The sequence below is a fragment of the Camellia sinensis genome, chromosome 12 (assembly GCF_055761805.1).
Source record: "Camellia sinensis isolate YWXY chromosome 12, ASM5576180v1, whole genome shotgun sequence".
Taxonomy (NCBI): domain Eukaryota; kingdom Viridiplantae; phylum Streptophyta; class Magnoliopsida; order Ericales; family Theaceae; genus Camellia; species Camellia sinensis.
The window spans coordinates 122054606-122073851 of NC_138972.1; the positions used below are offsets into that span (position 1 = coordinate 122054606).

General features: G+C 36.4%; 1 pseudogene; it reads left to right on the forward strand.

Moving 5' to 3' along the window:
- LOC145789121 (mannosyl-oligosaccharide glucosidase GCS1-like) overlaps positions 1 to 19246 on the forward strand; it is a 377152-nt pseudogene that overhangs the window by 54199 nt on the left and 303707 nt on the right.

The window sequence follows — 19246 nt, forward strand, 5'->3', positions numbered from 1 at the left end:
TAATTGAGTACACCTAATTAAATTTTAGAAATTTTAATTCATATTATATGCTAATTTACATTTATTAATAAGGAAAACACATATTAAATCCTAAAATAAAATATCTTTTTTTTTCATGGCACACCCTAATTACTTATATGTATTATTTACATTCAAATCTCTTATCTTCTTCCCCAAATTTCAATTATTTTATCTTTTTCTTTCTCACTCTAAAATTTCAATTCACCTTACCAAAACTTACCATTATCAACACCATTGTTTCTTTTTGTGTTGTTACTTACAAATAGAAGAAAGTTTGAACAAAATCAAATAACGAATAAGATTGATAATGGTAAATTAATAAATCAAATAACAAAATCAAATAACAAATAGATGATTATCCAAACAAAAAATCAGATTGATTGGGCATCAAGAGTCACACAATCGGATTACATTTGTCGTAAAAATATAGATAGTCTATTCCCAAAGCATTGTATTTGTTTTAAGACAAATGCAATTCAATTTCTTTGATCAACTTGATTTATTGTGTGGATGATCAGCTTGGAGGACTGACAAAGTTTAGATCACTAAGGTGGGCCGAGGCTGGACTCACAATGAGACGACTGGTGGTCCAATTAATCAATTTTACTAACTGGAGAGAAATTCATTCCTTATTATTATTATTATTATTATTATTATTATTATTTTCTCTAAATTTCCCTCTCACAATGACATACAGACAAACATGTTTAACCACTTTTGTTGTTTCGTAGAATCAAGATTATTTGCTCTCTTACTTTTGGGCGAACGATGAAACTGTCCAAAAAGCTCTTCATATTCAAGAGGTAAGTACATTAATTAATAGTATTAATGTTGAGTGCACTTAGCATTACTATGTACACTAATTCAATGAATAATTGTTTTTTGAGACAAATTTTATTAATAAATATTTTTATGTTGACAATTAGGGAACAATCAAACAGTGGGTAAGATGCAATATGAGCTTATCTTATACAAATGATATCCAAAGTACCATCGATTATCATAAGAATCTTACAAATCAAGATACTCGAGCTCTCATATACAGGAAATATAACCTCTCCTTTTTTTTTTTTTTTTTTTTTTTTTTTTTTTTTTTTAACATTTCATATCTTGTTGTATGATTGAATTATAACTGTCTTAAATTCAAGATCCAAACACAATTTAAGGCCAGGTTTATTTGAGCGGACTAGATTAGATAACATTTCTTTAGATTTTCAATCTCTTTGAATTGTATATTCTATTTCACATTTGGATTGATTCAAGATTATAAGAAGATATTGAGATAATCTTCTCAATTTTATAAGGGCAAATTTCACTTAACACCCCTGTACTTTACGCTCAATCTCACTTGCCTCTCGACTTCTTAATTGTCCCAATTAACCCATAGATTTCGAGGTAAGTTGCAATTGGATTCAATCTTATAATGTTGTTTTAAAAATTGAGAGGCACTAAAGTGGAGATAGTAAAGTATAATTTCAATAAAAGTCCAAGGTGCTAATGACTAAAGTGAATGGACTAAAGTGGATTTTTGTGTAAAAGTGCATGAGTGCTAATTGTAATTAATATTATTACATGGTTGTTCTCTGTTAGTTTTCAAAACTACATCTTAAAAACGGGCTAAATTGCAATTTGATTCAAAATTTGGAGGCGGATTGAGAAAATTAAAAAGTCAAAGACAAGGTGGGATCGAATGTAAGATGTAAGGGTACAAAGTTAAATTTATATATTTTGTAATTGAATCAATTACTTCAAATCTCTTCGTAATTCATAGTTTGTATCGGATACCCCCTCTTAGGATTCAATAATCCCCTTTACAAGGATGTCATGTCCAAGTAAATTATTAATTTGGACACTAATTTTTTGCCAGACAGAGAACTACATATTTTTATTTATTCAATTTCAATGACATGTCCTAAACAAACATTGTAAATACATATGCATGAGCTTTTGACCAATGCTAACTTTTTTTCTTTTTCTTTTTTGTTTTAGAAGCACACAATTTTTCTTCACACAGCAGTGATCACGACATGCTTATTCCACACATGGGTACATTAGCATGGATAAAATCTCTTCATTTACCTAAGTCAAGTGACTGGAAACCATGGTTTGTTGATGGTCAAGTATCAGGGTTAGTACCTTCTTACTACCTAATTAATCCTCTCAATTTTAGATTATTCTTAACTTAAAAATTATTACACTACTACCATCAAGTTGTAATGTAATATTTTAAACAAATTATTCAATGTCGCTTATGGCAATGCCACGTCAGTGCCACCTATATTATTGAATAATTGCTTCATTTTTTTATTTTCATTTTTTTTGTAAATTGTCATTACATGGACTGATGGGAAATGGCCATGTAACACATTTTGGTTTTTTCGTGTCAGGCATTTTCCGTCAATTCATAAAATCGACTACTTACAAAAGATCGACATTGCAATTTGACTATAAATGTAAGGAGATAATTGGTACAATTGAACCAAGTGGGGTGGCTCAATTGGCTTCAATTGGCCACCCCTGTACACTTCTATTTGGAAGCTCAATAATTGATATTTGTGGGTTATTTACACAAGACCCTCTCAACTATTAATGACTATTACTTTATCCCTTCATCTATAAAATTGTACATTTTGAGTCAATTATAAAAATATATCACTTTCACCCCTCCAAAACACCTCCAAAAGAGTGTTTTTTTTTTTTTTTTTTTTTTTTTTTTTTTTTTTTTTAAATTCAGGAGATCAACATGTACAGGTTTGTAGATGAGGAAGGTAAAGTAATATTCACTAATAGTTCAAGGAGTCTTAGTTTAATTAACTCATCATTTTTTCTCCAATTTTGAGACTTTTTGCGGTGTTATTTATTTCTAGGAATTCAAAAAAATTGTCTAGAAATTTAGACTGAAAAATGATGGGTGGTCCAAATTCAATTTTTATATAGTAAGACCTATCATTGAAATAAATTTCAACCACAATGATTTTTATAAATATTTTTATAGGTAAAATTTTCTAGGTCCATAGCATTGCTATTATTTCTCATCTCTCAAGTTTGTTGTTGGGCTTTTTTTTTCCCTTCTGATTGTAGCATCTCTTTGTTGGGTTGGTTGTTATTGGACTATGATTATTCAAATGTAATTCTCTTCGTATTGTATATAATCTCTTATTGATTGACAATAAATAAATAAATAAATAAACTTACTTTTACATTTGAAAAATGAGATATCAATATGAAATTACAAACTTTTTAACCTTCTTTATTATCTGTTTCAACTAATGTAGATACACAATGGAGTATTCGAACTACAAATATTGGTTGACATTCGCCACTGTGAACACAGGAAATACCCTCATTACTTGTTCTGTAAATCATTTACTAAATTGTGAAGTGAGGCTAATTATATCATGTGAAAATGTATAAGAATACACAAACTGATTTCAGAATTGGATATAATTCTCTCATTTAATATGAGTTTCATATTTTATAAATCTCACATTCATTTAAAATAATTAAATTCGATTTGGTGATTGATTTCTGTACAAACAAAAAGACTGATATGATATGATGATATATGTACCTTACATGGGGAGGAGGTCACACTAATCATCAAAAGTATATGTTTCATTATGAAGGTCAACATTAGGAAGGTGAGGATATTGTTATCGCATCACGTACCAAATATCTAAGATTTTTGAGATGGGATACGTGCCCTCATTAGAAACTTGACACATTTTTTTGTTCATGTTAGAAACTCGGTCTTTATACCACATTCTAGGCAACTTTTGTCTAGAATCATATATTGCAGAAACTTCCTTATACCGTTTACTACAACAATCCGATTGAAGTGAGTAAAGAATTGAACAATGTTACGATCACCTTTTCAAATATCCCCTTAATGTTCTATTCAGACTTTCACTAAGTTGTGTGCTTCGCATTCCTCCGGTAAATACCCACTTCATACACATGTGCGCCCACTGCTATTTTTTTCTCCAAGTTCTTTTCATCCACTCATTCTGTTGCAAGTTGTATTTATCAATCAAAGAATTCTAAGCTTCAATTAATTCATGCTCATTCTCGTAGTCATAAATGCATGCTTTTAAATTGCTACTAAATTTTGAACCAACAAAAAGGAAAAGAAAAATGGTACCGTTTCATAGCATGGCAGGCACGGCAGCAAACAAGGGGTCACTGCGGTCCATCATTCCTTGCTGCCGTGCCTACCATGCTATGAAACGATACCATTTTTTTTTCTTTTTTTTGTTCATAAGAGTTACATTAATTCTTATTTTATTATAACAAAACAATCTATCTACCTGTCGCTATCTTCCCTACCCCTCGAGCAAAAGGTCCCCGCTTTATATGGAGTAAAAAAAGCTAGTTATTTATTTATTTTATTTATACATTTTTGTCTTCTCCCAAATGGTACCATTTTTCCAGGTTATACATTTTTATTTATACATTTTTATCCAGTTAATAGCCTTGGATTTTTCAGGTTCTATATATATCTTAGTTTTGTTAGTTGAAGCTGTTTTTGTATCAACCTGTTCTCTGTTTGGCATGCCTTTTTAGGCTATTTTTAGGTTGGTTGTTCTTGCTTGTATAGCTGGGGTTAGGACTTGGGGCATGCCCCTTGTATTTGTGTTTATATTCTGTTTTTATTTATGACTTATCCACCTAAAAAAAGAAATGTATTGCAAGGGTCCCAAGGATGAATGACTTCTTTTTCTTTTTTATTTATTTAAAATAAGTCATAATAAAAATCAAAGAAGCATGAGATGGATGATCAAAAAAGTTTCCTTTAGGGAAGATCAAAGATGAGTTTGGTTTGCAAGAGAATATTTCTAAAAACAAATTATCTTTTGTTATTTGGACACATGTTTGTTTGGTTATTATGAAACTATCTTCAAAATTAAAAATATATATAGTTTAACGAAAATAAATATGAATTTTTTTTTTTTGAATTTTAAAAATTATTTATGTCATCTCAAATAATAAAATTATATAAAATAATTAAAACAATTTTTTTTTACCAAATTAATTTTTAAATTTTAAAAAAATTTCTAAAAATAAGAAAATGAAACCAAACAGAGTCTATATTTTTTTCATAATTAGGAAAAGTAATAATGCATTTAGGGAGTTGGGCCATAAAAAAAATTTAAAAAGTTAAATTAAAAAAAAAATGGCTCTTATTGAGGGAGACAGGCCACCATATATTATTTGGCCCAAAAAAGGGAAAATGTAAATCAGATATTGGGCCCCCGAGTGTAAGAAAAACAAAAAAGTGAAGGATTCTATTTCCACCCAAAAAAATCATTAAGTACGTTCAATTATCAATACATCCCATTAAATTATTTAAGGTTATATTTTATTCTCAAAACATCCTATGTTTTTCCTAAATTATCCTTCTAGATACACCCAAATAATAAACAAGTCAAAAATTTCAAATTACACCACTTTACAAAAAACTTTTCAAAAATTCTTAAATAGATTTCTCACAACTATTTATTCACATACAGATTTCTCAATATCAATTAAACCATCACTAATTTATTTTTATTTTTTTATGAGAATATATAAAGCAGTTATTTTATTGATTTATGAAAAGGATTTTTCTGAAAAGTGTCAGCAATTATTCTGTTCACCATGCCAAGTGCCCATTGAGAAGATGATTGATGGGTTGTCCAGTTCGTTCTTTTTTTCTTTTTTCTTTTTTTTTTTGAACGATGCCCAGTTCTCTCTCTCGTCTCTCCTTATATATTTTAGTACAGTATCTATATATAGTTTCTTATAATTTTTGTTTATCTTAGCCTCAAATTCTTATTTTAATTTTTCGAATTCAAATGCAATTTTAAAGAGTTTTTTCTTTTATCTAAATAATACCCTAAACACAAAAATTAATAATTGTAATTCGATATTTATGTGAATACTTACATCACCTTTGATGGATTGTTTCAAAAAATAGTTTTGATTATTGTTCTCATTCGTCATTTGATTTTGTTCAAACTTTCTTCTATTTGTAAGTAACAACATTGTAACACCCTCAAAATAATAACAATAAACCAATCAGATAAGACATGCATTTACATTTAAACTAACCGCATTCCTTTCATTTTTTAGAATTCCATTACATAAGTATTACATGTTAACCTCATAACAAAATGCCCTACGGGCTTACAGCTTTCCAAGTTAACACTTGGTTACAACAAAGAGTTCTAACTCGTTTACACATTAAGCCCTTGGCTTGAAATTACATGTAATACATCAAAAGTAAAACGACAAAACTATGCCCGCCACTAGCCTCCCAGCTATGTCCTTGGAGGTGGCATGCTTCCTGCACCTGAAAATGATATTCCCATATAGGGTGAGCCACAGCCCAGTAGAAATACACTAAACCAACCATGGACAATGACTAAAACATTAGCAATTGATAGTTGGTCAACACTGATACAATCACATAAATTACGTATTTATGTCAACGACTTACAAGTCCCAATTACATTTCATTTTCCCTTTTTCAACAGATAAGCATAAAAACTATATCCACATTCTCAACAGATATGTATAACAACAATATCCACAGATAAGCATACAAGCTATATCCACATTTCACAACAGATATGTATAACAACAATATCCACAGATAAGCATACAAGCTGTATCCACACTTCACAAAGATAAGCATATGAGCTCTATCTTCACTTCTCTAGACAAGCATATGAGCTGTGTCTACGGAGTTCATCCCCTATCTCCTCCTAATACCTATCCGGTTTAGAGGTACATCCCCTATCTTCCCCTAAACCGCGGAGTACATCCCCTATCTCCTCCTCTACACATAACGTATACAAACACAATGGTTCTATATACAATCACCCAATACATACAGTTAATGTATTCTATCAACCGTCAAGTTCCATGACACATTTCATTGATTAGTTTCAGTTTACCTAATCATCATGCATTGTCTACAACAATCACGACTATCCTCCACCGATAGCCCAAAGCAGTTATTTCTAAACAGAAAATAAATGCACAATGGATATTCAATCAACATTTCATTTCCTCATTTCTCACCATTAATTATCCCAATTAATTAAACAATGTAATTAGGCCATTATCCATAATTACCATTTCAACCCTTAGGTCCCATTTTCATCAATGATTTAACATTCATTCAATTTCTCTATGCCAAACATGCATTCAGGTTTATTATGAATAAAACCCCAACTTTTGTAAAATTACACAAAAGCCCCAAACTTTCACAAAATTACCAAACCAAACCCAACATCTCAAAATACCAAAATTTAAAGACAAAACCCATAGAGAGGAGTAGGATATCCCTACCTCAAAGTTTAAGCCACAAAGGAGATGAAGACTCGAAGATCAACTTGCTCCAAATCCAAACTTTTTCAGATTAAATCGAAGCTCTCAACGCCCTCTATCTTTTTAACAAAGGCCCTAGGCTAGATTCACACCCTAGGGAGATCAAACCTTAGAGAGAGTGCAAGTTTAGAGAGAGAGGGGCTCGGATTAAGGGTTTTGGATCAAAAAGAGAGTGAAAAAGTGATGTTTTAGACGCTGCTGTCCGCTGATATAAAACACGCTCGCTCGAGCGAAGGATTGGTCACTCGAGCGACCAGACACAGAAAACTCTCGCTCGAGCCAAGAAGTTCTCGATCGAGCGAAGAAAAACCAAGACCGCTCGAGCCACGAAAAGCTCGCTCGAGCCAAGAAAGACAGCTCTCAGGTCCAGAACCAGGTGCAACACTACTCTCGCTCGAGCGACAAACTCCTCGCTCGAGCGAAGGACCAAAAATCTGGGCAGCAACACTAGGCTCCCAAACGCAACCAACCTGTAACAAACCTGCCCAACACATCCCATAACTCAATATACAAAGTACAAAGGATGCAAACACGATAATAAACAACAACCAACATCCACGGACACATGTCCGGATCACTGTACAACAAGGGTAAACCCGGGATTGCTATAAACACAAAAAGAAACAATGGTGTTGATAATGGTAAGTTTTGGTAAGGTGAATTGAAATTTTAGAGTGAGAAAGAAAAAGATAAAATAATTGAAATTTGGGGAAGAAGATAAGAGACTTGAATCTAAATAATACATATAAGTAATTAGGGTGTGCCATGAAAAAAAAGATATTTTATTTTAGGATTTAATATGTGTTTTCCTTATTAATAAATGTAAATTAGCATATAATATGAATTAAAATTTCTAAAATTTAATTAGGTGTACTCAATTATTTTTTAAGTGCAAATAGAATCACCAAAAAAAATGGTTGTCATTTTCATAATTAGGACAAGTAATAATGCATTTAGGGAGTTGGGCCATAAAAAAAACGAAAAAAGTTTATAAAAAAAAGTGGCTGTTGTTGTGGGAGACAGGCCACCAAGAAGGGGCAGCCACCAGATATCAAGTGTTAAAAAAAAAAAAAAAACACAAAAAAATGGTTGTCATATTGAGAACGGCCCAGCAGATATGGACCTGAGGAGCACCGGCCGGCCCGCAATCCATCCACCGACAAGAGTGGGAGGTAAACCTGTAACCTGCTTCCAGCAATTCTTCCACCTGCAAACCTGTAACCTGCTTCTAGCAATTCTTCAAAGCCCAACTCCTACCTTAGGATGGGCGGGCCAGTAAATAACCTCATCAGGGACAGCCTGCTGGACTAGACCAACTTCCAACCACTTTAATACCCTCACTTGAGTGATAGGCTTGCGTTACCACGCCCGGCGATATTAACCTATTGGGTGGCTCTTTAAATGGAACAAAACTATGTTCTAATATTTCGATGTGGGAATAGAACAAGTTAAGATGTCAACTGCTCTCCAATCTCTCTTTCAACTTACTCTTGTGCACGTGCAGTCCCTAAAGCAATCTTGACACGTTTTTTCCAGGTCAATGGCTTGCTAAATTCATCTGAGAGATGGAGGAAGTCATAAAGAGAACCATTTTTATGGAACTCATATACCAGCAGGTGCTGTCCATGCTCTAAACAATAACCAACAAGCTCTGTTATATTTGGATGCCGCAACCGGGATACGTCTGAAACTATATCCATAAAATCTTCAGACAAGTGATTTGGAAGAGCAGATGAATTTATTTTCTTCACAGCAAGAACCTGTAATATCATCAAAACACATAAAAGGTGAAATCATTAAACAAATGATTTGACCACTGGGTGAAAAATGAGGAAAGGTCAAAGAAACCCAAAAAAATGGTTCATTCAAACTGTTTTTGTTCAGATGCCCATCGGGAATTGTGGACAATAAAGAAATAAGGGAAGGGGCATTGTATAGTATTATGGAAGCCACTCTGGTGAATTTATTTTTCATTTGAAAATCTCCATACATAATTATGACTGGAAGTGCAATAGAATAGAAGATGTAGAAATTCGAGAACAAAAATCATGTGCCTCATATTCCATTCTTTCAAAAACTTATTCGAGAACAAAAATGCTTAAAATGTCTCTCCTGATTAAGATGTTCTAAAAGAAGGAGGGGCAAAATAGCTAGCATGATGGTTGTTGGAGAAGTGAATGAGAGGATACTAGCTAAATTGACTGAAGATGTTCATTTAGTTAGTTTATTTGATATGTTATTAGTAACTGCTGTCTGATTTTCTAATGAAAAATGTCACGTGGTATCAACAGTTTTTTTTACTTTGACTCCTTAAACATTACATTAAACTTTTCTACTCTAAATGTCTCTCCTGATTGAGATGTTCTAAGAAGAAGTCGAGAGGCAAAATAATCAGCATCATGGCTAGAGAAACAAATTGAGAGGAGACTAGTTGAAGCGATTAAAGATGTTCATTCAGTTAGTCAATTGGAGATGTTCTTAGCAACTGTTGCCTAGTTTTCTAACAAAAAATGCCACATGGTATCAACACTTCTACTTTGAATCCTTAAGCATTACACTTTCCTACTTTGACCTTTCAAGTGTTACAATTTTTTTTTTTTTTTTTTTTTTTTTTCATTTGACCTTTCAAGTGTCACATGACATTTTATGTTAAAGAATTTGATGACGACTGTCAACTGGACCACATTGACAAAAATTCAATAGTTCAAGGAAAATAAAAATTAAAAAAAAAATCGAAAACCTTGATGCTTTTGTGTGCAAACTGTAATTTATCCAACTTTATACCTTTGTCCATGAGTATGGGTTCAATACAAATGTTGGAATGTGCCCATTGGAATTTCCAGAGTCAAAAGCTAATGGACCTACACATTGATGAAAAAAATATATATATTAAGTTCTTCTTAGAAAAGTTAGATTGTCACATAGCATTTTTATTAGGGAAAAAAAAAAATCATAAAATATTTTTTTATGGTTAGCTGCAACCTCGAAACTAATACATCAGTGGTGGTCTTAGTTGTGGTCGTTAGGTGGAGGAACATGTAGTGATGGGGAAAGTGGTGGTGGTAGGGGTGGTAACTGTGGCAATAATATGATAGCACTGACGAGACTTTAATTTAGAAAATATTTTTCACATTTTTAAAGTGAAAAACATTTTTCACCTCAACGAATCTTGTTTTCTATTCATCATAGAAATTGTTTTGTATTGACTTTCATTTTCTGTAGTACCAAATACTAGAAATGTAGAAATATTTTTTACCGAAACAAATGAAGCAATACATCAAAGCAACGATTAAGTACACTCATATGTAACAATTGCATGCAAAGTTGTTAAAACTGGGATCCTAGGTGGGATCGTTGGAAGGGTTCCGTGGATTGGATATTAAAATTGGATCGAGAATCCTAATATTTTACTTTTAATGCAAAATAAAATTAAAAAAAATTATTGTTAATGATAATCTATGTTAAATAATTTTAAATCATTAAATGATAAATTTGACATAATGCATCTTCTAAATTAACATATACTATAGATGTCTGAAAAATGCGTTTGTAGTCAATTTTTTATATATTGATATAAACATACACACACACACATATATATAACAAAATAAATAATAAGAAAAAAATTTGGTAAAATCAGGATCATAGTAAAATTGAAATCGTAGATCATACTAAATTTAAAATCCAACTATGATTCACATTGTTTAACGCAATTAAAATCTTAAAATCATACGATGCAGGTTAAAATTCGAATAGTTATGATTATATGAGTTGAAAAAATCAGTTCACATTTCTTCTTAAAACCCAAATATTAAAAAGAGAGAATCTAGAGCCTTATAATCAGCTCAAATGGGACAATTCCACAGGTGATGTCAGACACATTTAGGTGATGTGAGACACATTTCAACACACCTCCTAGACCACAACATACAATAGCCAGACAACGGCACACCAATCACATACCCAACCAAGTTTTGATACCAAGTTGAAAAGTATAGCTCACACTTTTTCTTAAAATCCAGGTATTAAGAAGAGAGAAATTAGAGCTTTATAACCAGTACAAATGGGACAATTTCAAAAGATGTGGGACACGTTCAAACAATATGTACCTATTTCATATATGAGGCCAGAAAGAGCAGAACAACCAAGACCTCCAGTAAGCCAAAGCATTAATGGGTCATCACTTGGATTCCTCTCTGACTCAATGAAGTAGTAAAATAGCTGCACATCTTCTGATTCTCCTACACCAATGTATCTTCATATCCAATCACAAAAAAAAAAAAAATAAATAAAAATAAATCTTCAAATGAAAAACAAAACAAAGTGCTTCTTGATGCAAACAACTATATACATATCTATACAGCTTAAATTTCATTATGCACCCTTATATTTTATATCTAATTTGATTTTGCCCATTGACTTTGAAATTGTCTCAATTTCCACCTCACACTTCGAGTCATGTTGTAATCAGACCCATTTTTATGACGTTATTGTTTCGAAAACTAATGATGAACAATGATGTGATAATATTAACTACACTTAGCACTCTTGTTTTTTTTTTTAATCAAAATCTCCTTTTAATTCCTTTGTCTAAATTTTCAAATCACGTTATATAACTGGTTCTGTTAATATATGAAATATATTAATATATTATATATGTATATAATTAACATATTATATATGTATATATTATTCTTTGTATTGTATTCCATATTTAGATTATAGGCTCCTCCCTATTAGGTATGTTCAAATCTTGCCTTTTTCTTTCCCTACCTTATTCTTTCCTTACCTTATTCTCTTCCTACCTTATTCTTTCCCTTTCCTTTGTACAACACTCCTACATAATCCTATATATATACCCATAGCTTTGTACTGTAAAATCATTAATTCAATACAATACATATTATTCTCTCTCTCTACTATTCTAACATGGTATCAGAGCTTAGAGTCAAAATCCTTGATCCTCTTAATTCCGGCAGTCCACAAATATTGCTCTATCCCTTACACCCAGTTTAGCAACACCACGTCTCCATTCTTCTCACCTTGTTATTTCTTTTTTATTGCTTTCTATGGATCGTTCTAATATGGCCCAACCAATTTCCATCATTCTTGATGGTTCTAATTACACCATTTGGGCTCAAGCCATGTCTAGTTTTCTCAAAGGGAAGAAGTTGTGGCGTCTTGTTACTGGTGATACTGTCAAACCTGTCAAAAATACTGATGAACTTGCCTCTAAATATGAAGAACGACTTGATGATTGGGATAGTAAAAACCATCAAGTCATCACATGGTGCCGTAATACTTCCATTGTCTCCATTAATCTTCAATTTGGGCGCTTTGACATAGCAAAGGAAATCTGGGATTTTCTAAAGACTCGTTATAGCACCACTGCTCTTGCTCACCAATATCAACTTCTTAGCCAACTGCATCACATGCGACAAGAGTCCGGTCAATCTATCAATGTTTTTCTGTCCCAGATGTATGCTATTTGGGATCAACTGTCTTTGTTTGAACCTAAATGGAACTGCAAGGAAGATGCTAGTCAGTTCTCTACATATCGAGATGAACAACGCTTGATATCCTTTCTGATGGCCCTTCGGGATGATTTTGAACCTGTTCGAGCTTCTCTTCTCCATCGTCATCCGCTTCCAACCTTAGAACATGCCATCTCCGAACTCCTTTCTGAAGAAACTCGTCTTGGCTCTCTCAAAACTCCACAGACTCACAATGTTCTTGCTACTTCTCATCAGCCTAGCAAATCGTCCGTTGCACAATCATGTACTTATTGCCATAACTCCAATCATAGTTTACTTACATGTCCAATCCGGATTTGTAAGTGGTGCAACAAGACTGGTCTTGGCCACTATCAGAGTGACTGTTTCAAAAATCCCAATCGCCAACCTCATGACAGTCGTTCTGTAACGCCCTCAAAATGACAACATTAAACCCATCAGACAAGACATGCATTTACATATAAACTAACCACATTCTTTTATTCATTAGAGTTCTATTACATAAGTATTACATGTTAACATCAAAACAAAATGCCCTACGGGCTTACAGCTTTCCAAGTTAACACTTGGTTACAACAAAAGAGTACTAACTCGTTTACACATTAAGCCCTTGGCTTGAAGTTACATGTAATACATCAAAAGTTAAGCGACAAAAGTATGTCCGCCTCTAGCCTCCCAGCTATGTCCTTGGAGGTGGCATGCTACCTGCACCTGAAAATGATATTCCCATATAGGGTGAGCCACAGCCCAGTAGAAATACACTAAACCAACCATGAACAATGACTAAAATATTAGCAATTGATAGATGGCCAACACTGATACAATCACAAAAATCACATATTTATGTCATACGACTTATGAGCCCAAGTTTCCTTTCATTTTCCCTTTTTCAACGGATAGGCATATAAGCACTACCCACATTCTCAACAGATATGTATAACAACAATATCCACAGATAAGCATAAAAGCTATATCCCCACATTCTACAACAGATATGTATAACCACAATATCCACAGATAAGCATAAAAGCTATATCCCCACATCACAAAGATAAGCATATAAGCTCTATCTTCACTTCTTTAGACAAGCATATGAGCTGTATCTACGGAGTTCATCCCCTATCTTCTCCCAACACTATCCGGTTTAGAGGTACATCCCCTATCTTCCCCTAAACCGCGGAGTACATCCCCCATCTCCTCCTCTACACATAACGTATACAAACACAAGGGTTCTATATACAATCACCCAATACATATAGTTAATGTATTCTATCAACCGTCAAGTTCCATGACACACTTCATTGATTAGTTTCAGTTTGCCTAATCATCATGCATTGTCTACAACAATCACGACTATCCTCCACCGATAGCCCAAAGCAGTTATTTCTAAACAGAAAATAAATGCACAATGGATATTCAATCAACATTTCATTTCCTCATTTCTCACAATTAATTATCCCAATTAATTAAACAATGTAATTAGGTCAATTCCCATAATTAACATTTCAACCCTTAGGTCCCATTTTCATCAATGATTTAACATTCATTCCATTTCTCTATTCCAAACATGCATCTAGGTTTATTATGAATAAAACCCCAACTTTTGTAAAATTACACAAATGCCCCAAACTTTCACAAAATTACCAAACCAACCCCAACATCTCAAAATACCAAAATTTAAAGACAAAATCCATAGAAAGGAGTAGGATATCCCTACCTCGAAGTTTGAGCCAAAAAGGAGATGAAGACTCGAAGATCAACTTGCTCCAAATCCAAACTTTTTCAGATTAAAACAAAGCTCTCAATGCCCTCTATCTTTTTAACAAAGGCCCTAGGCTAGATTCACACTCTAGGGAGATCAATTCTTAGAGAGAATATAAGTGTAGAGAGAGAGAGTCTCGAATCTAGGTTTAATAAAAAAAAAAGAAGATGAAAAAGTGATGTTCAAAACGCTACTGTCCGCTGATATAAAACACGCTCGCTGGAGCGAAGACTTGGTCGCTCGAGCGACCAGACACAGAAAACTCTCGCTCGAGCCAAGAAGTTCTCGATCGAGCGAAGAAAAACCCAGACCGCTCGAGCCAAGAAAAGCTCGCTCGAGCCAAGAAAGGCAACTCTCAGGTCCAGAACCAGACGCAACACTCGCTCGAGCGAAGCCACCATGGCTCGACCCACCAGACACGAACCTCACTCTCGCTCGAGCGACAAACCCCTCGCTCGAGCGAAGGTCCAAAAATCTGGGCAGCAACACTAGGCTCCCAAACACAACCAACCTGTAACATACCTGCCCAACACATCCTATAACTCAAATACGAAGAAAAAGGATGCAAACAAGATAATAAACAACTACCAACATCCACGGACACATGTCCGGATCACTGTTCAACAAGGGTAAACCCGGGATCGCTATAACCTCCCCCCCTTAAAGAATTTCGCCCCCGAAATTAAGCACAAGTTTTCAAAAACAGGTTTTCCTTCATTTTAGACAATGTTACAATTTAACATTCAACAATTCGACCCATTACCGGTCATCCCATCCCTTTAACAAGAGACATATCACAATATGTAAACAACATATGTATTTTCAACATGCATTAACATTACGCATTATCTTTCCAATTTCTACAATATATTCAACACATATAGTGTCACATTCAACTTCCATATGAGGCAAGTTCCAAACATACTTCCAATAAACCAAAACATTTTCAATGTTTCACAACTTAAGACATATATGAAAGCTCTTAAGTTCAACAATTGTTCAAAATTTAAACACAAAATTACATATCAACAAACAAGTCCGGATATTTCTCACGGACTCCCAACTCACGTTCCCAAGTGGCTTCCTCCACTCCGTGATGTTTCCACAAGACTTTCACCAAAGGAATGGTCTTGCCACGCAGGACCTGATCTCGCCTATCCAAGACCCGAACCGGTCTCTCCTCATACGAGGCATCCTCATCTACCTCTAAATCGGTCCAATCCAACACATGTGATGGATCTGGCTCATACTTCCGAAGCATACTCACATGAAACACGTCATGCACTCCGGACAACTGCGGCGGTAAGGCTAACCGATAAGCAACCTCGCCAATCCTCTCAAGAATCTCAAAAGGACCAATAAACCGAGGGGATAACTTCCCACTCTTCCCAAACCTCATCAAGTCTCGCCTAGGTGATATCTTCAGAAAAACATGATCACCTACCTCAAACGCCAAAGGTCTCCTCCTACGGTCGGCATAACTCTTTTGTCGACTCTGGGCTGTAACAAGCCTCCTACGGATAAGCTCAACTTTCTCCGTCGTCTCCCTAACCAACTCCGGACCCAACAAAGGTGCATCACCCACCTCGGCCCAACAAACTGGAGACCTACACGGTCGGCCATACAAGGCCTCAAACGGTGCTATACCGATGCTAGACTGAACACTGTTATTGTAGGCAAACTCTACCAAGGGCAAGTGCCTCTCCCACGTCCCACTGAAGTCCAGGACACAACCCCGAAGCATATCCTCGAGGATCTGAATAGTACGCTCGGACTGCCCGTCAGTCTGAGGATGATAAGCCGTACTAAAGGTCAACTTAGTGCCCAAGGCACTCTGCAAACTCTGCCACAACCTAGCAGTAAAACGAGGATCTCTATCTGAGATGATCGTCACTGGGACCCCGTGCAATCTCACTACGTCCCGAATATACAAATCGGCAAGATGATCCACCGAATCTCTCACGCGCATAGGAATAAAGTGCGCCGACTTAGTCAACCGGTCTACAACCACCCAAATAGCATCACTACCCCGCTGAGTCCTCGGAAGACCTACAACAAAGTCCATAGTGACATGCTCCCACTTCCACTCGGCAATAGGCAAGGGTTGCAACAAACCCGCTGGCCTCTGATGCTCGGCCTTCACTTGCTGGCAAGTAAGGCACTTCGATACGAAAACTGCCACATCTCGCTTCATACCCCGCCACCAAAACTGGCGACCCAAATCCTGATACATCTTAGTACCTCCCGGATGCACCGCAAGGCGCGAATGGTGAAACTCTCGGAGTACTTCCTCACGGCAAGACTCCGGTACAAACAAACGGTCCCGGTATCTCACACTCAGGTCGGGATACACCGTCAAACCCTTCTCAACTGTCCCACTGGAGATCTTCTCTCGGAGGGATTCTACCTCAAGGTCACCTCTCTGTGCCTCTAACACTCTAGTCACAAGTGTAGGCTGCGCAACAACCGAAAACAAGGCCGCAGCCTCAACAGATTCGCCCAGTAGCAAATCAAACTCGCCAAGTGCTCCCAACATCTCCCATTCCCAGATGGCTATACTAGCTACATCACTAATGGATTTCCTACTAAGGGCATCGGCCACAACATTGGCCTTTCCCGGATGATAATGCAACTCAAAATCATAATCCTCGATGAACTCCATCCATCTCCTCTGCCTCAAATTCAAGTCTCTCTGTGTAAACAGATACTTCAAACTTTTGTGGTCCGAGAACACCTCGAACTTCTCACCATAAAGGTAGTGCCTCCAGATTTTCAAGGCAAAGATCACAGCTGCTAATTCTAGGTCGTGTGTGGGGTAATTCTTCTCGTGTATTTTCAACTGACGTGAGCCATAAGCTACCACTTTCCCTTCTTGCATCAACACACAACCCAAACCCTCTCGTGAGGCATCACAATAAACCGCATAACCCAACCCTCTCTCCGGAATAATCAACACCGGAGCGGTGGTCAATCTAACTTTCAGCTCTTGGAACGACTTTTCACAAATCTCACTCCACACAAACTTGACTCCCTTCCGAGTCAGTCTAGTCAACGGTGACGCTAACCTGGAGAAATCTTTCACAAACCGACGGTAATACCCAGCTAATCCCAGAAAACTGCGGATCTCAAACACACTCTTAGGCCGTGCCCAATCCTGCACTGCCTCAACCTTGGATGTATCAACAGACACCCCTTCCCCGGATACCACGTGGCCTAAGAATTTGGCTTCCCTCAGCCAGAACTCACACTTCCCAAACTTGGCATACAGCCTATGGACCCTAAGCAACTCAAGCACCACTCTCAAGTGTGCCTCGTGCTCCTCCTCTGAAAGCGAATAGATAAGGATGTCGTCCACGAAGACGACCACAAATCGGTCTAAGAACTCCCGGAAAATCCGGTTCATCAAGTCCATAAAGACTGCCGGTGCATTGGTAAGCCCGAATGGCATCACCAGAAACTCATAATGGCCATACCGCGTACGGAATGCCGTCTTCGGAATATCCTCTTCCCTGACCCTCAACTGGTGGTAACCCGATCTCAAGTCTATCTTAGAGAAACAACGGGAACCCTTCAACTGGTCAAACAGGTCATCTATACGGGGCATAGGATACTTATTCTTAACCGTAGCCCAATTCAACTTCCGGTAATCAATACACAATCTCAGGGCACCATCTTTATTTTTAACAAAGAGAGCCGGCGCTCCCCATGGCGAAACACTAGGGCAAACAAAACCCTTATCTAGCAATTCCTGGAGCTGAACTTTCAACTCAACCAACTCTGCTGGAGCAAAACGGTAAGGTGCCATAGAAATCGGCGCCGTGCCGGGCACTAAATCAATAGAGAACTCTATCTCTCGGTGAGGTGGCAAACTAACAAGATCTTCGGGAAAGATATCCGAATACTCACAAACCACCCTCGGCAATACAATCTGTGTCTCAACACACTCACTACTCTCAAGGCTAGCAAGTAGACTACTAAGCTCACTTCTCCCTCGCGAATCATACCCCGGTGGCAAAATACTACCAACCCGGTCTCCCAAGAAATGGAACCACTCCCCGCTCAAGGTACATAACGTGACCCTCTGGCGGTAGCAATCAATAACAGCCCGGTATGACGATAGCCAGTCCATACCCAAAATAACATCAAAACCCTTCATGGGCATGACAACAAACGGAAAAGGAAGTCTATAGTCGGCGACCTCTATATCACATCCTTTAACACCCTGTTTCAGGATCAACTCACCACCCAAAGGCGATACCACACAAATAGGAGATGCTAACTGTGCTAACTCCAATTCCAAAACATATGCAAATGCAGCAGATACAAAAGAATGAGATGCACCCGTGTCTATCAACACACTAGCAACCGAGTTACAAAACAGAAAAGTACCTCTCACTACTGATGGAGCTGGTACTAAATCCTGCGCGGTAACAGCATACATGCGCCCCGTAGGCCCCTAGTCTACCTGCTCACCTCTCGGAGCAAAAGACTGCTGCACAGACTGGGATGACGAAGCTCCCGGATTGGCCCTCGAGGCCTGCACAGACTGAGCTGGCTGAAAACCCTGCGTCTGCCT